This window comes from Symphodus melops (assembly GCF_947650265.1).
Source record: "Symphodus melops genome assembly, chromosome: 19".
In the NCBI taxonomy this organism is placed as follows: Eukaryota; Metazoa; Chordata; class Actinopteri; order Labriformes; family Labridae; genus Symphodus; species Symphodus melops.
In genome coordinates this window covers 846,713-865,619 of record NC_136709.1, presented here as the reverse complement: position 1 = coordinate 865,619, position 18,907 = coordinate 846,713, and the positions used below count along the sequence as shown (strand labels likewise).

Genomic DNA, 18,907 nt, shown 5'->3' with positions numbered 1-18,907 from the left:
CGGCGCGAAGACGGCCATCCTTATCGGTTTTGTGTTGAGACGGCGCCGCGCTCCTGCTGTTTGTAATCTGCAGCCGCCGCTGTGAGCAAAACTGGACAGGCATTTATTGTCCCAGCAGGAGGACGCCTGACAAGAGAATGTTAAACACTCTGCTACCTGCAATTTTCAAAAGGCGATACACACATGATAAAATGTACACACACGGCTAATTCACATTTTCATTTTTTTTTTCACAGGAGGAGCTGCTGCAGAGAAAAGAAGCACCAGATTCTTGATGATTATCCGTGTGTGTGTGTGTGTGTGTGTGTGTGTGTGTGTGTGTGTGTGTGTGTGTGTGTTCACTGATGATGAACAGGATGAGTGTCACTGCAGCAGAGAGCCAGCTCAGGCCCACCGCCGGCCAAATGAAGCTTTAATTTGATTCATGGCTGTTGGGGGAGAGACGGGGCTTAACGGTCATCAAGGAGACAAGTTCATCAGCCCTCACACACACACACACACACACACACACAGACACAGTCATGCATATACTCACTGGGTTTTTTGTATCTTATGGCATGATTTTCCCAGCTTTAACAGACCAGTCAGCGTTTTGTGAACTCTTCTGGCCATGCAGCCTTTGGAGTGTAATGGACTCTTTTCTAAAAGTCCTGCACGCTAACTTTACCCTCCTAAATGTCTGACAAAACCTCGCGACTTCCTGGACCAGATCAGGACCCGTCAAATCGTGGATCTCTTGCATGTAACGTCTCTCAAGCAGCGGACGCAGAGTATCTGCTCTGTTTATCTGTGTGAGCGATGGCTCCTAACCAGGTCACAGCGACTAATGGCCGCCATGCTGAGAGATTCATTAAGGGGGAAATAAACCTGTGTGGATAAAATTTATGAAGTCATTTAAAGCTCGAGCCATGAAACATCTATTAGAGGATAATCAGAGAGCTCACTGACTCGATTTTCTTCCACTTATCCGAGGGCGGGTCACGCTGGCAGCAAGCGCCGAAAGTCAACCCGGACTTCCCTCTCCCCCAGCAACGCTTTCCAGCTCCTCCTGCGGGATTCTGAGGCGGGATATCTCGAACTCTGGGTCCACCCCGGGGTCTCCTCCCAGCTGGGCGTTCCCGGACTGAGTTTATGATTCCTACAGCGAGTCCTCTGAGCTCAAAGATATGGTTATGAAAATAGATCTCCCACAAGTTTTGTGCACTTTTAAAGGATTTATTTTTACCTTGAGTGTGAACCTCTAAAAAATAAAGTCTATACATGTTGATAATGTGTTTAAGAACTGCTGCCTCTGTCAATATCTATCTGTCCTGTGACACTGATGCTCTTTACAGTTTTCTTTACTCAGTCACTCTCACATCAAGCAAACGTTTAAACTTTGAATGAAACGTTCCTGTTTAAAACTCGGCAGTCTCAGTCAGCGTGGTCATGAAGGACAAAGGGACCGTGTTGGAGGATCCGTTCTCTGGTTGACCGCAGCTCTGATGTTTCTGAACTCACAGACTTTCACCACAACATTGTTCTGTGGCCCCGGAGTGGGACGTCGCCCGGGGGCTCCCCACCGGCCCTCAGTGTTCGCTGAATGAGCATGACGTCCCCACGGACCCCCCGACAGCCATCCAGCTCGGCCCGACCCCGGTCAGAGGAGCGCTGCCTGGGGCCAGTCTACCAGCCGGACCCATCCAGACATCCAGAGGAAGAAAGAGGCTCCCCCGGGGGGCCGAGGATGACACAGCGACTGTCTGAGGGTCTGAAAGAGTCAGAGAGCAGATCCATGAAAGACACGGAGAACAAAAAGAACACGAAGAGAGATTAAAGACAAGTTCTGACTTCTTAACCTTCTCTTCTTCTCTGGTTTCTTTCATAATTCTTTCTGACTGAAAAGCCTGACTGCAAATGACTATGAAGAGGAACACCTGATTCAAATGACTCTGGAGGTTATTTTTATCTGCCTCGATCATGACAGCTGCACTCAATGTTTCTAATAATGTCAAATAAACATGAATTAACGACAACCACTGTCATTTCTTTCACCTTTTATTTTCCGTTTCCTCGCTGTGTTAACATTAAAAAGATGAACTGGTGTTGTGTTATGGTGAGTGGACAAACAGCGAATTTTTCTCTTCATGAATTGATGTTTAATCTAATTTTAGACATGAAATTATAGATATTAAGACCCTGACACAGCAAGCAAACAGCAAAGACTACAGCTGACGGCCAACCACCACCGTGCACGCTCTGCTCATGCATGAGAGGAAATAACCCTGCAGGCCATCAGGTGGAGGGAGTCTGTTGTTATGACACAAGAAGGCCATTTTCACACTGTGTCGGTCACTACTCATACTATAGGGAGCCTTAATGTCTGATAAAAAGATGAAGATGGAGCTGGCGTTGTCAGCACTTGGTCTTTTAGTGAAAAGAAGATGCAGAGGCAACAAACAAGGAGAAACGTCACTGATGGATGAAAGCATGGAGACGACAGCAGCAGGCTCAAGAGGCTTTCCTGAACGTGTGTCGAGAAGTGGAGATCAATGAAAACTCAGAACAGCCAATCAGAGAGATTCCTCTCACAAACTGCAGCAACGCCGATTCCACACTGAGGCCGACGGACCGCAAAAAGTGGGACGACAAGTGAGCAACAATGGCTCACTGATGGCCGACAACCTCTTTGGTGTTTCAGGGCCTTTCCTATCGCTCACTGTGAATCATCCTGAATATTCCCACATGCTCACATCAGCTCATTCAGAGTTCACTCAGATATTATAGGAAGGTGGCAGGAAAACATTGTCAGTGCAGTTGGCGTTCACATCTGAGGTTATTTATTAATGATGGGTTTTTTTGTGTCATATTTTTGTCTTTTTTTTAAAACATATTTGCATAGGTGTTTTTCTCTGTGATTGTCAATGGATGTTTTAATGATTTATACATTTTACAAGTGTTTTTATTTTGCATGTTTGAAGCAGCTATTGGAAATGTCATTCATATGGATGTATCTTCAGTGTGTCTTCAGCGTGTGTTTCTTCAGTGTGTGTCTGCGCTCTATAACTGCAGATCATCTGTAATTAAACGAGTGGTCTCGTTCTCTGCTCTGTAAACCAGCTCTCCTGGGCCTTATGGTACAAGAAAATCCAGCTCTGAGGATCCACTTTCTCATGTCTGCCTGCAAAACACAGCCTCACTGTGTGTGTGAGCTTGTACATTGGGCAGTTGTCGTATTAAGGGAATACACTGTATGAATCTTTTAACCTCAATATTTTCTCCACAGATATGCAGACTCTGATCAGTTTTTGAGATGCTGCTCTGATTTCAATCTTTCATTTATTCATTAAAATCATCTGGGAGTTCATCTGGCCTTTTATTTTTTGTATAAACCCTGTTTTTTTATGTGCTTTATGAATAAAGTTTGCCCACATTTACAATGTTAATTTTCAAATTAGTTTCCAGCGAACGTGTTTTTCTATAGATAGTTTTTCTAAGTGTTTCATTGTCGTATTAGTTTGCATTAAGCTTCATATCTAAATGAACGCAGTTCATTATCTCGTGTAAGTGCAGAGCTGGGTTTTTCCTGCTTATCAAAAGAAGGCCTTTTCCTCTGTAATATTATGGACTCGCCTTTGAGCCACCCATGGTCCCACTGATTTAAAAAAAATAAAATAAATAAATGAATAAAATTGCTAGTTTACAATGATTTTCATGTAGTTTTAATAAAAAAAAAAAAAGCTTAAAACTTATTTTTTTAATTACAAAAATTTCTCCCATGATGCCGAGCGGCAGAGAGTGAAAAGTTCAAAGTGGACGCGGACGCGAAGGTGACACGTGACTGGGCTTTAATTAAAGTTGAGTCTGGAACTAAACGACTAAAAAGAGGAGCAGGAAGACGAAGAGGAGAAAAACACACAGAAAGCTAAGTTGACATGAGAGTGAGAAATGCTCGAAACTAACGGACTTAAAAACTCCAACTTTGTGCGCGGAGCTCGCTACTGATGCTAACTCAGCTCGTAGTGCTAACGTTGTCATGGTAACATCGTGGAGCGGGCAAGCTAACGACACAGAGAGGGACACGAAGAAGAAGAAGCTAAAAAAAAACTCCTCATGGACGTCGGACTTTCTGCATAAAAAACCGGAGAAAGAGGTTAATTGGAAACAATTAATTCATTAATTGAAGTAGCAGCAGAGAGGTGTGATTGCAGCAGCAGCATCTTAACTCAGACCAGCTGGCCTGATCCGCCCATCGGATAGAAAGAGAAACACACCTGCAACTGAGAAATCTTCACGGACTTTGACACTGTGAAAGAAGCAACAGGCAGTTTTGTGAAATTGTGCAAAAAAAAAACGAGATTTGAAAGTGAGGAGCCTTAAGTGGGAGTGAAGGCCACAATGCGAGATAAGAGTTAAAGGAGTCATGAGATTCTGGTCTGCAGACTCATAAACAGACAAGAGGATCTACAGTATGCCCAAAGTAATTCTTGATACAGCAATCAGATTTTGTAAATCACCTGTTCCTGCTGCACAGAAACATTAAAGTTGATCGATCATCGCCTCAGAAGCAGGACGCCACCGGACATCGTGGAGGCCATCGTCCTGTCTGACGATGAAGAAGAGATGTTGATGGACCTGGAGACACAGAGGAAGGAAAACTCCTCCAGGGCTTGAAGACTACATGAAGGTAAGACTCATTTAATATTATTTAATCTGCAGTGTTTGAAACTACTGTCATGCAGTGTGGCTTATGCAGTGTTTTTGACGACATGTTGAATGACCATAACACTGTGGCTGTGCAGTGTTTTTGATATCAAGTTAAATGACACTATACACTTTGACTCTGCAGTGTTTTTTGTATTTTGAATTATATACAACACTGTGGCTGTGCAGTATTTTTTTGTATGTTGAGTTGTTGTAATATACAACACTGGCTGTGCAGTGTTTATGTATTACGTGAAGAGAAGAAAAAACTCCTCCAGGGCTTGAAGACTACGTAAAGGTAAGACTCATTTAATATTATTTAATCTGCAGTGTTTGTGTTTGGTGAAACTACTGTCATGCAGTGTGGCTTATGCAGTGTTTTTGTTGTTGAATGACCGTAATATACACTGTGGCTGTGCAGTGTTTTTTGTATGTGGAATTATTGTACAACACTGTGGCTAAACAGTGTTTATGTAATATGTGAAGAGAAGAGAAAAGTCCACGCGCCTTGAAGACTACGTAAAGGTAAGACACATTTAATATGATTTAATCTGCAGTGTCTGTGTTTTGTGAAACTACTGTCATACACTGTGGCCGTGCAGTGTTTTTGATTTTATGTTAGATTAGAGTAATATACACTGTGGCTGTGCAGTGTTTTTTGTTTGTTGAGTTGTTGTAATGTACAACACTGTGGCTGTGCAGTGTTTATGTATTACGTGAAGAGAAGAAAAAACTCCTCCAGGGCTTGAAGACTACGTAAAGGTAAGACTCATTTAATATTATTTAATCTGCAGTGTTTGTGTTTGGTGAAACTACTGTCATGCAGTGTGGCTTATGCAGTGTTTTTGTTATGTTGAATGACCACAATATGTGGCTGTCCAGTGATTTTGTATGTTGAATTATTGTACAACACTGGCTGTGCAGTGTTTATGTAAATTAGGTAAAGAGAAGAGAAAAGTCCACGCGCCTTGAAGACAACGTAAAGGTAAGACACATTTAATATTATTTAATCTGCAGTGTTTGTGTTTTGTGAAATTACTGTCACACACTGTGGCTGTGCAGTGTTTTTGATTTGATGTTAGATTAGAGTAATATACAGTGGCTGTGCAGTGTTTTTGATATGTTGAAAGATCACAATCTACGCTGTGGCTGTGCAGTGTTTTTGACACTATGTTGAATGACCACAATATGTGGCTGTGCAGTGTTTTTTGTATGTTGAGTTGTTGTAATATACAACACTGTGGCTGTGCAGTGTTTATGCATTACGTGAAGAGAAGAAAAAACTCCTCCAGGGCTTGAAGACTACGTAAAGGTAAGACTCATTTAATATTATTTAATCTGCAGTGTTTGTTTGGTGAAACTACTGTCATGCAGTGTCGCTTATGCAGTGTTTTTGTTGTTGAATGACCGTAATATACACTGTGGCTGTGCAGTGTTTTTTGTATGTGGAATTATTGTACAACACTGTGGCTAAACAGTGTTCATGTATTATGTGAAGAGAAGAGAAAAGTCCACGCGCCTTGAAGACTACGTAAAGGTAAGACGCATTTAATATGATTTAATCTGCAGTGTCTGTGTTTTGTGAAACTACTGTCCTACACTGTGGCCGTGCAGTGTTTTTGATTTTATGTTAGATTAGAGTAACATACAGTGGCTCGGCAGTGTTTTGATATTATGGAGTAATATACACTGTGGCTGTGCAGTGTTTTTGATATTATGTTGAAAGACCACAATCTACACTGTGGCTGTGCAGTGTTTTTTGTTTGTTGAGTTGTTGTAATATACAACACTGTGGCTGTGCAGTGTTTATGTATTACGTGAAGAGAAGAAAAAACTCCTCCAGGGCTTGAAGACTACACAAAGGTGAGACTCATTTAATATTATTTAATCTGCAGTGTTTGTTTGGTGAAACTACTGTCATGCAGTGTGGCTTATGCAGTGTTTTTGTTGTTGAATGACCGTAATATACACTGTGGCTGTGCAGTGTTTTTTGTACGTGGAATTATTGTACAACACTGGCTGTGCAGTGTCTATGTAATTTGTGAAGAGAAGAGAAAAGTCCACGCGCCTTGAAGACTACGTAAAGGTAAGACACATTTAATATTATTTAATTTGCAGTGTTTGTGTTTTGTGAAACTACTATCATACACTGTGGCTGGGCAGTGTTTTTGTTTGTTAAATTAGAGTAATATACACAGTGGCTGTGCAGTGTTCGTTATACATGTGTGAAACTACTGTCATGCTGTGTGGCTGTAGTAACCTTCCGTAATATACACTGTGGCTGGGCAGTGTTTTCGATATGATCTTAATTTAGATTAATGTATAATGTGGCTGTGCAGTGTTTTTGATTTGATGTTAAATTAGACTAATATACACTGTGGCTGTGCAGTGTTTCTGATATTATGTTGAAAGACCACAATCTACGCTGTGGCTGTGCAGTGTTTTTTGTATGTTGAGTTGTTGTAATATACAACACTGTGGCTGTGCAGTGTTTTTTGTATATGGAATTATTGTACAACACTGTGGCTAAACAGTGTTCATGTATTACGTGAAGAGAAGAGAAAAGTCCACGCACTTTGAAGACTACGTGAAGGTAAGACACATTTAATATTATTTAATCTGCAGTGTTTGTGTTTTGTGAAACTAATGTCATACACTGTGGCTCGGCAGTGTTTTTGTTTGTTAAATTAGAGTAATATACACTATGGCTGTGCAGTGTTTTTTGTATGTTGAGTTGTTGTAATATACAACACTGTGGCCGTGCAGTGTTTATGTATTACGTGAAGAGAAGAAAAAACTCCTCCAGGGCTTGAAGACTACGTAAAGGTAAGACTCATTTAATATTATTTAATCTGCAGTGTGTGTTTGGTGAAACTACTGTCATGCAGTGTGGCTTATGCAGTGTTTTTGTTGTTGAATGACCGTAATATACACTGTGGCTGTGCAGTGATTTTTGTATGTTGAATTATTGTACAACACTGGCTGTGCAGTGTTTATGTAAATTACTTAAAGAGAAGAGAAAAGTCCACGCGCCTTGAAGACTACGTAAAGGTAAGACACATTTAATATTTAATCTGCAGTGTTTTGTGAAACTACTGTCATACACTGTGGCCGTGCAGTGTTTTTGTTTGTTAAATTAGAGTAATATACACTATGGCTGTGCAGTGTTCCTTATACATGTGTGAAACTACTGTCATGCTGTGTGGCTGTAGTAACCTTCCGTAATATACACTGTGGCTGGGCAGTGTTTTCGATATGATCTTAATTTAGATTAATATATAATGTGGCTGTGCAGTGTTTTTGATTTGATGTTAAAATTGAGTAATATACACTGTGACTGTGCAGTGTTTTTTGTTTGTTAAATTAGAGTAATATACGCTATGGCTGTGCAGTGTTTTTGATATTATGTTAAATGACCACAATCTACACTATGGCTGTGCAGTGTTTTTGATATTATGTTGAATGACCACAATATGTGGCTGCGCAGTGTTTTTTGTATGTTGAGTCGTTGTAATATACAACACTGTGGCTGTGCAGTGTTTCTGTATTACGTGAAGAGAAGAAAAAACTCCTCCAGGCCTTGAAGACAACGTAAAGGTAAGACTCATTTAATATTATTTAATCTGCAGTGTTTGTGTTTGGTGAAACTACTTTCATGCAGTGTGGCTTATGCAGTGTTTTTGTTATGTTGAATGACCGTAATATACACTACGGCTCTGCAGTGATTTTTGTATGTTGAATTATTGTACAACACTGTGGCTAAACAGTGTTTAAGTATTATGTGAAGAGAAGAGAAAAGTCCACGCGCCTTGAAGACTACGTTAAGGTAAGACACATTTAACATGATTTAATCTGTAGTGTTTGTGTTTTGTGAAACTACTATCATACACTGTGGCTCGGCAGTGTTTTTGTTTGTTAAATTAGAGTAATATACACTGTGGCTGTGCAGTGTTCGTTATACATGTGTGAAACTACTGTCATGCTGTGTGGCTGTAGTAACCTTCCGTAATCTACGCTGTGGCTGTGCAGTGTTTTTTGTATGTTGAGTTGTTGTAATATACAACACTGTGGCTGTGCAGTGTTTATGTATTACGTGAAGAGAAGAAAAAACTCCTCCAGGGCTTGAAGACTACGTAAAGGTAAGACTCATTTAATATTTTTTAATCTGCAGTGTTTGTGTTTGGTGAAACTACTGTTGAACACTGTGGCCGTGCAGTGTTTCTGTTATGTTGAATGACCGTCATATACACTGGCTGGGCAGTGTTTTTGATATTATAGAGTAATATACACTTTGGCTGTGCAGTGTTTTTGATAGTATGTTAAAAGACCACCATCTACACTGTGGCTGCGCAGTGTTTTTTGTATGTGGAATTATTGTACAACACTGTGGCTAAACAGTGTTCATGTATTACTTAAAGAGAAGAGAAAAGTCCACGCGTCTTGAAGACTACGTAAAGGTAAGACACTTAATATTTAATCTGCAGTGTCTGTGTTTTGTGAAATTACTGTCATACACTGTGGCTGTGCAGTGTTTTTGATTTAATGTTAAATTAGAGTAATATACACTGGCTGTGCAGTGTTTTTGATATGTTGAAAGACCACAATCTACACTATGGCTGTGCAGTGTTTTTTGTATGTTGAGTTGTTGTAATATACAACACTGTGGCTGTGCAGTGTTTCTGTATTACGTGAAGAGAAGAAAAAACTCCTCCAGGCCTTGAAGACTACGTATAGGTAAGACTCATTTAATATTATTTAATCTGCAGTGTTTGTGTTTGGTGAAACTACTGTCATGCAGTGTGGCTTATGCAGTGTTTTTGTTGTTGAATGACCGTAATATACACTGTGGCTGTGCAGTGTTTTTTGTATGTTGAATTATTGTACAGCACTGTGGCTAAACAGTGTTTAAGTATTATGTGAAGAGAAGAGAAAAGTCCACGCGCCTTGAAGACAACGTAAAGGTAAGACACATTTAATATTATTTAATATGCAGTGTTTGTGTTTTGTGAAATTACTGTCATACACTGTGGCTGGGCAGTGTTTTCGATATGATCTTAATTTAGATTAATATGTAATGTGGCTGTGCAGTGTTTTGATATTATGGAGTGATATACACTGTGGCTGTGCAGTGTTTTTGATATTATGTTGAATGACCGTAATATACACTGTGGCTGTGCAGTGTTTTTTGTATGTGGAATTATTGTACAACACTGGCTAAACAGTGTTTATGTAATATGTGAAGAGAAGAGAAAAGTCCCACGCGCCTTGAAGACTACGTAAAGGTAAGACACATTTAATATTATTTAATCTGCAGTGTTTGTGTTTTGTGAAACTACTATCATACACTGTGGCTCGGCAGTGTTTTTGTTTGTTAAATTAGAGTAATATACACTGGCTGTGCAGTGTTCGTTATACATGTGTGAAACTACTGTCATGCTGTGTGGCTGTAGTAACCTTCCGTAATATACACTGTGGCTGGGCAGTGTTTTCCATATGATCTTAATTTAGATTAATATATAATGTGGCTGTGCAGTGTTTTTGATATTATGTTGAAAGACCACAATATGTGGCTTATGCAGTGTTTTTTGTATGTTGAGTTGTTGTAATATACAACACTGTGGCTGTGCAGTGTTTATGTATTACGTGAAGAGAAGAAAAAACTCCTCCAGGGCTTGAAGACTACGTAAAGGTAAGACTCATTTAATATTATTTAATCTGCAGTGTTTGTGTTTGGTGAAACTACTGTCATGCAGTGTGGCTTATGCAGTGTTTTTGTTATGTTGAATGACCGTAATATCCACTGTGGCTGTGCAGTGTTTTTTGTATGTGGAATTATTGTACAACACTGGCTGTGCAGTGTTTATGTAAATTACGTAAAGAGAAGAGAAAAGTCCACGCACCTTGAAGACTACGTGAAGGTAAGACACATTTAATATTATTTAATCTGCAGTGTTTGTGTTTTGTGAAACTAATGTCATACACTGTGGCTCGGCAGTGTTTTTGTTTGTTAAATTAGAGTAATATACACTGGCTGTGCAGTGTTCGTTATACATGTGTGAAACTACTGTCATGCTGTGTGGCTGTAGTAACCTTCCGTAATACACTGTGGCTGGGCAGTGTTTTCGATATGATCTTAATTTAGATTAATATACACTGTGGCTGGGCAGTGTTTTCGATATGATCTTAATTTAGATTAATATATAATGTGGCTCTGCAGTGTTTTTGATTTGATGTTAAATTAGAGTAATAAACACTGTGGCTGTGCAGTGTTTTTGATTTGATGTTAAATTAGAGTAATATACACTGTGGCTCAACAGTGTTTTTTGTATGTTGAGTTGTTGTAATGTACAACTGTTTTGTGAAACAGTCTTTTTTGTAAGTGTAATTTTTCTTAAACCATCTGTTTGATGGAGCTGCTTTTCGTTTCTGGAATTGCTTGAACAACGCTCACATTTCTTCAGTGGCCAATGACTGCTATCTTCTTGTGCGTCGTGCAGCATGTCATGCTCTGACCTTCTTGGTTTGTGTGAAATAACTGATCATCAGAGACTTCAATGATTCATATTGTTCACTCATTTCTGTGTTCTGTTTCTACATTTCCACTTTCTAGTCAGTGTGTGATGTTTTGGCTTGAGCTTCTGATTTGATTGGTCGATTGGTGGTGTTTCTGACAGACGGGCCCCAGTTTCTTCATCCCGATTACTTCCTGTTGTTGCAGTAGCTAATTGTTTAGGGACTTGTGTTGGGAACTGTAGGGTTGTCTGTTCTTGTCCAAGTTCAGACCAAATCTGGTCAGTTCACTTCCTATGCACTGCCGAGGTGCCTTTGAGCAATCCACTGAAGCCTCCCACCCAGCTCTGGACGTTCGCTGATTGCAGCCCCGTCACTCTGACATCTCTCCATGAATGCATGTCCAGAGGATCCTTTTGCAGCATGTACAACTGACACAACCGCTTGCATTGCTTGTGGAAATTTAAAGGTTTAAATCAACGCTTTTTGCTCTAAAGCAGATACTTTACAAACAAGGTTAAGGATAGATGTAAAGTCTTCATTCATTAAAACCAAAACAGCTAAACGACTAAAACAGGTTGTATAGCAAGACACGCATAGATCACATTTGACCTTGGTGCAGTTTTAGGTTATTTCAGGAGATAAAGAAAAAGAAAATATCACGATCAGGTAAAGAAACTGAATCTTTTCACCAGCTGTCCCCCCTCCTTTCCCCTTCATGTCTTTATCCATTTCCTTCAAACACTCCCTCTTCCCATTGTGATGGATGGAGAGATGAGTGAGGAGGAGGAGGCCAGCCCTGCAGGCTCAGGTTTCCCTCCTCTCCTGCTTCACCCTACGCCCTCTCTTGCCCTCTCTCGCCCTCTCTCACCATTATGTGCTCCTCCTCGCTTGGCCTGCACAGGAATGGCAGCAGTGAGAGAGAGAGAGAGAGAGAGAGAGAGAGCGAGGGAGGAAGTGAGTGGCCCCGTCCATCTGTCGAGGCTCCAGGATCAAATAAATGGATTGTGTGTGAGAATGGGGAGATAATTGCGGTCTGTATTCTGCTCTTTAAGTGTACGATATCAACCCCTGCACTCCCTGCCGGCCCCGCCCCCACAGGCAGATGGTTCTGAGTTTGATATCCGAGCCAGGCAGAGTGAGGTCAGAGCTCAAGTTGAAGTTCACATCCAAAGGAGTGCTGTTCCTCCCCTCCTGAACCCTGAGTCTCCTTTCCCCCGTGTTCTCCCACGCTCAGGAGCGTATGGATGTCATTTAAAGAAGGACGGTCGTCTGCAGACGACCTGACCACACCCCCCGGAGCAGGTAGCTTAGCCCAGCACTAACCCAGTTATACAAACAGCATGCAGAGGTTTCGGGAGCAAGGGGCAGAGGTTGGGGTTAGACTTGTAGACCGGAGCCTGGATGAGGCCGAAATTCAATCGTCAAGCAGAAGAGATCTCACGCACACACACACGCACACACACACAGAGGGTTCATTCACATGATTTAGATTTCATGTTTGACTGTTTGAGAGAGGAGGAGGAGGAGGACATGGTGATGAACTCGGGGAGAAAGTCACACAGAGATGGAGACATACAGGCCTTCATGAATAAAGGTTATCGTCGAGTCAAAGTAAAGGAGAGACTTCACCGTACCATCCAGGGACCAGGTCTAACTTTAGAGATCATGTTTGATCTGACCAATCAACCTGTCCTGCATGCTTGTCCATCTCTCTCACACACACACACACACACACACACACACACACACACACACACACACACACACACACACACACACACACACACACACACACACACACACACACACACACACACACACACACACACACACACACACACACACACACACACACACACACACACACACACACACGAGTAAATCCTTTTGTCCTTTTACTGGTTACAAAAAGTCTTCTTCCTCTCTAACACAAATCTCTCTCTCTCTCTCTCTCTCTCTCTCTCTCTCTCTCTCTCTCTCTCTCTCTCTGTAAGGATCCTTTCTCTAATGTTGTCAGACACTTAGTCCCGTGTCACAAGAGGGACCTGGGCGCACTTGACCCCAAAGTCTGGCTCCAGGTCCGCTGGAAGAGGTGGTCTTGGGCACGGTTCCTGTATACTTGAGCACTGTCCAGTTTTGAGTTTTGATTTTAGGATGTGAGTACACGACACGATCCGAAGCTCAGTTGAGACTTTAAACTTCAGTGTTAAAGACGGTCCAAAACATATGAAGCGCTCAGAAAAAAACACGCAAATGCTTTATGCTTATTGAAGAAAGGCGCTAAAAAATAAAGAGTAAATCATGGGACCTTGTATTAATAAGCTCTGTTTTAATGTTTCTATGTCTATGAAAAAGAAGGACCCTGAAATTAACCATTTAATTTTGAACTTTTACATTAACTTTTATTTTCCGTTTTTATTTTTCTCCAATGTTGTTTCTGATGTGTAATTATACTCAGACATAATACTGGTGTTTCCAGGCAAAGAAACATCCGGCTCTTCTGTAGTTTGATGTACAACATTACAGCCCAGTCTTCACCTTAATAGCTCACATGTCAGCGGCCCCGCTGCACCTGCATGCAGAATGAAGAGCAGCAGAGCTCATCACTCAGAGCGAGCAGAGATTTAATGTTTGTCCCCGCCGAGGAAATAAGAAAAGAAGCTGCAGGTTCATCACACACACAAAAAAACCCCGCAAACATACAAACACACAAAGCAGACGCTCGCACACGCCTCCACTCATATCTGCAATCTCAAATTTCACTTACACTCCAATTGAATACGAGCTATCATCACAGGCCGCCTTTATCTGCTGTGATATATGCTCGCAGGCCGACGGGGGGAGGACGGGGGAGGAAGGGGGAGGAGACGGCGGTGAACCTATTTGTGTTTATGGCTTTGCAGGGAAGGAGATAAATGACCTCCCGTTTTTATTTGGTTTTAATGAAGTAGGGACCAAGGGACTCCCAGGCAGCCTGTCCGCTGCCTCCACCATCATCACCCGGCGATCCTCCTCACCCCCCCCTCCCTCCTTCCTCCCCCTCCTTGTTTGTGACCTAGATGCAGGACGCTCGACAAAAGGACGCAGGTTGGATGAGAAGCTCACCTCTTCAGAGGTGTGAAATGGACAAGACGCCAGGAGGGACCTTGTTAACCCCCCCGAGAAGTTCGAGGAGGTCACGGGAGGGGAGAGGGACGGAGGGAAAACATTAGATTTGGCCACCACATGTTTGCCGTGCCAAACGGCCGTGCTAAGTCACCGATAATTGGACGCTCGGGCCCCCAATTAAGGCCACAACTCAAAAAGGCAATTGGGGAGAAAAACAACACACACACACACACACACACACACACACACACACACACACACACACACACACACACACACACACACACACACACACACACACACACACACACACACACACACACACACTGGGACTTCATTAAGAGTGTGGTGAAGGGCCTCCTGTGGGAGAGGGGACATACATGTAGAGAGGACGTTAAAAACACAAACAAATGTTTCCGTGCTCACGGTTTAGTGGCAGCAGCTGGTGGTCTGACGCTCTGCTGCAGAGAACACAAACTACTTTTTCCACATGTGTTCATTAATCTTTCTCTTCCTTTCAATTCAAACTTCGACAGCAGCACGTCAGATAATCCTGCTCCGGTCGGGCTGCACACTACACGATCGACAAACCTTAACCAACTTTAAAAAGTTGCAGGACAGCAGACGCAAGGAAAGTTTAAATTCTATTTAACATTAAAATCTTTTGAATGCACACACTGGATGATTTAGCCGGATCACAGGACCGCACAGACACGAGATCTCACAAAAACGTGATTTCAAAAGAAAACATGGAGGACGATCAACGTTGTCGCATGTTCTTTCTTTCAGTCTCCCACTTGGCTCGGGCCACAGATGTGTGTCAGCTTGCTCTCATTCGCTTTATTGTCAACATGCAGCACAATCTGAAGTGGTAAATATCAAACATGCTTAATATCACCGGGCACTCGGCGTCTGCAGGAGATCATTCGTCTTCTTTTTTCAGCATCACTGAAATCATTTAAAGTAAACGCATGAACAGAAACCTGATTTAAAAACTGACTTTAATGACTGAATCTGTGGTTGAATGGTTTTAGTTTGACCCGTGGAGGAGGCGGGGCTTATAACTGTCACTGCAGCCAGTCAGTAGGGGGCGCTCCAAAGGACCTCATGTTGTCATGTCTTCTTAAATGAACCTGCAGGTAAGTGTTTGATGACTCTCTCCTCGTCGTACTTCTCTCGTTTCTGTTGAACCTCGGACTAAAAGCCAGCCCGACACAAAGGCTCTAAGAGCTTTAATACGAAATTCATAACCTCTTATCAGAACCACAGTTGATAATGGAACAAACACTCTCACCGTCGAGAGCTCGTGACCAGGTGACAAAAACACTCGGTGTGAGTGATTCTCGTGTTTCCCATCAGAGCCTCTTGTTTCATTACGATCCCGTGAAAAGTCCTCCGAGTGATACCTCTGCTGTCCCTGAGGATCATCCCTCTAAGACGGGAACGCTCCTGGAGACACACTCGACCTTTTTAAATATTTACATTTCCTCTTTATTTTGCTCACCAGGCTCTCTCACATGAGAGAGTGAGGAAATAAATAAATACATTAAAGATGTTAACGGCCACACATGAATCCTCTGAAACATGCGACCGTCACACGTATGAGGGGAACTCCATTTTTTTGTTATTTCATATTTCTCATATTTTCTCCATAACAAAGTGAAGCCATGTCCCAGTTCAAGATTTAAAACACTTTGTCCTGGTCAGACAGCCTCCTCCGCCTCCAGGCGAGGCTGCAGGCCGCTCTTTATGGAGGCGTGTTAGCCGGCGGGGAACATGGACTCAGAGTGTCATGGCGGTCTGTATCGATCAGAATCCGTCTCCTGCTGGACCTCTTTCTTTATTAATGCTGACCCGCTTTAAAAATACATTTCACAAACATAATGACCGAAGGGACCTGTGTCAATAAAAGAGCCTCACCTCTGTTTTTTTTTGGGGGGGGAGTTATGAGGTGCACGACAAAACCGCCAGGCCATCATCGCACCTCGTCTCAGTTTCTTACAGCTTTGGTTGTTTGTTTACGTCTCCAAAGTGAAATGCTTTTGATTTGAAATACTCATCAGCTCCAACACCGCTTTCAAAAACAGAAAATTAAACCTGTTAAAACTCGTTTAGGTGGAAACTGAGAGTTACAAACCGGACAGTGTGCAGCAGTAAGAAACTTTCTTGGCCGCCAGCTTGAGTGACATCATGTGTAAACTTTGAAATGAATCACAACTACAAAAGAAATTAATGAATCAACTGGAAGTTCATTTCAGGCTTTTCTTTGCAGAACAAATATCACAATTGTGATTCATGATGTTACGGTTTGTGTATCATATATATTATAATATATTATACATATAGTTGCTCTCAGTGCTAACCGATAGCAAAGCTGGAAACATTTATTATTTTGAAAGAATGTAAAATGAAAAAGGGATTTAAAAGGCTGATATTTCACTAAAACACTGAACTTTGCACTTAAAGTCTTTCCACATGGCACAGCAGGATTTGTGTCCGACTCCCAGATATGTCCGACTTGGTGTTTATCCTCTTTCACAGGATAAAGTCTGTTCTTTTATTGGGGGGAAAAATGAAAGGCCTGAATTGAGGCGTGATTCTCGGCCTCTCTGTCATCAGCTGCTCCGCTCTTCTGTTCAGATGATTGGTGGAGGTTGCATCATGTTAAAGAATGCTTACAGAGCAGCTGCATGTCGGAGCTTGCAGGTAACTGGGCTGGTTACCCCCTCATGCACACACACACACACACAGACACACAGACACACACACACACACACCATCAGTGTTGTGATGTAATCCTTCTTTCTCCTTTCAACACTCTGCTGATGCAACCTTGTTAGGGGCAGGACACACTGCTGTTATTACTGCTCGACTTAATTACATCCTGTGTGTCCACGTGTGTGTGTGTGTGTGTGTGTGTGTGTGTGTGTGGGGGGGGGGGGGGGTATAGACTGTGCACTTGCATGTTTATCGTAATAGATTCATGTGTGCACGCGCTCAGAGTCTTCTTTGTGTGTGTGTGTGTCAGCTGTACACTTGTGTGTCCGAGCTGTCCTTGGAGATCCATACTCTGCATTCTGTCCTTAATGAACGCCCCAAAGGGGGGGGGGTAATAAGGGTGAGGAGGGTTAGACGGTCTAGCATCAACGTCCTGTCCTCTCCCCGGGGTCACAGCTAGTGTTTTGATTGGCTGTGATCGGACGGCTAACGCTGCTGGTTGAGCCTTGTAACCTACTGAGGCCGCTAAACACACGCACACCCTGATGACACAGCAGCCATGATGAGGGGAACAACATACAAGGCTGATCTCAGGGGAGAGTAAAACATGAAACGCTCTGCAAGTTCACAGAGCAAAAAAAAAAAAAAAAAAAGCAGCAAACTTTAAAGAAGCTCGACTTAAATCTCTAAGAAGAGGATAAAATGACATGAGGAAGGATGTGAACAATCAGCAGCATAATTCTGCACACTGATAAAAGTCCCCCCAACATGAATTAAAGGTCAGTCTCATATTGAAGCCTGCTGCTCAACAAGGAAATACATGTTATTTGTTTCTTACATCTGTGTTGGGGGAGGGCTCTATGTAAATGCTTTTAAAAATATATAAATGTTAGTTATAATGTAATGTATATTCTACATTAGCTGGATGAAGATGATCTACGTTGCATCAATTCTGTTTTTTTAATCGGTTTCCTTATTTTTCACTCTGCACTGTAACTTTTAATTTGTTCTATATTTTTCCTGAAATAAATTATTTAAATTATTTTTATATTATACTTAAACAAATTTTAAGTTTTAATTATTATTATTTATTATATAAGCTTCTTTTTTTCCTCCACATGAGTAAACTTGCCTTGCCTCAACAGGAAAACCGAAACATGTAACCGGGGTTTCAAACACGGGGATTTTCTTTTCCCTGAAAATAATTATTCATCAGGTCTATTATAAATCTGTTCTTGGGATAATCGTTACTGTACGCTTGACCTCTAATCAGATGTCAATAGGATAATTTATTTTTGGTCGGCTGCACGTGAAGGTGAGTGATCACGCTGTTGAAGCATTTTGGGAGTTGAGTTCATTCCCCTGGTTAGGCCGGAGCAGCAGCTCTCACAAGGAGGCTGCGGGAACCATCCGTAGCTTTGGCTGGAGGCAGTGGGCTTCCTCCTTAGCAAGCGGGCTTAAGGTACGTAAATACCCACCGGCAGTAGCTCTCCAGTGCAGTGACCATCTCGTCTTCATCATAAGTGTTTGATTCCTGCGTTTTAAAGGTTGTACACAGTAAATGTGTTGATGTGTTTTGGCCCTGATTGTCTGTGTTGTTGTAAATGTGTGAAGTGTTTCTGTACAGTGTGTTACAGGTGGAGGTCTGAACCAGCAGGGAGGAGCTGGCGGCTCTGGTGTGTTTTAAAAAAGTCCGGGCGGAGTCTGATGACTGCAGCGGCTCACGGAGCACACAGACACAATCTGATATATTAAACTGCTCTCAACATGAAACATTGACAAGATGCACTGAATCAGCCACACTCGTACACACCCCGACTCCATAAACAAAGTTAAATATAGCGGCCCGGCGGTGTGGTGATGAAACAAAGTGAAGGGTTACTGT

General features: G+C 42.0%; 4 long non-coding RNA genes across 6 annotated transcripts; 3 read left to right on the top strand and 1 right to left on the bottom strand.

Annotated features, from left to right (window-relative positions):
* Window positions 1-3,799: 3,799 nt before the first annotated feature.
* LOC306840857 lies at window positions 3,800-5,781 on the top strand. 2 transcript variants are annotated; one of them, XR_013781384.1, is made up of 3 exons: window positions 3,800-4,666; window positions 4,922-5,336; window positions 5,566-5,781. It is a non-coding gene; the product is annotated as an uncharacterized lncRNA (long non-coding RNA). The 2 variants fall into 2 exon arrangements; XR_013781385.1 differs by having other exon boundaries at window positions 4,922-5,399; window positions 5,624-5,781.
* LOC306840858 lies at window positions 5,353-5,812 on the bottom strand. Its single transcript, XR_013781386.1, has 2 exons — window positions 5,781-5,812; window positions 5,353-5,557 (listed from the first exon to the last, which is right to left on the bottom strand). It is a non-coding gene; the product is annotated as an uncharacterized lncRNA (long non-coding RNA).
* Window positions 5,813-6,049: 237 nt separating this feature from the next.
* Window positions 6,050-10,097, top strand: LOC306840856. 2 transcript variants are annotated; one of them, XR_013781382.1, is made up of 6 exons: window positions 6,050-6,220; window positions 6,547-6,769; window positions 7,510-7,734; window positions 8,281-8,509; window positions 9,418-9,496; window positions 10,043-10,097. It is a non-coding gene; the product is annotated as an uncharacterized lncRNA (long non-coding RNA). The 2 variants fall into 2 exon arrangements; XR_013781383.1 differs by lacking the exon at window positions 10,043-10,097 and having other exon boundaries at window positions 6,051-6,220; window positions 9,418-9,707.
* Window positions 10,098-15,234: 5,137 nt separating this feature from the next.
* Window positions 15,235-18,795, top strand: LOC306840939. The gene is made up of 2 exons (XR_013781404.1): window positions 15,235-15,443; window positions 18,168-18,795. It is a non-coding gene; the product is annotated as an uncharacterized lncRNA (long non-coding RNA).
* Window positions 18,796-18,907: the final 112 nt, after the last annotated feature.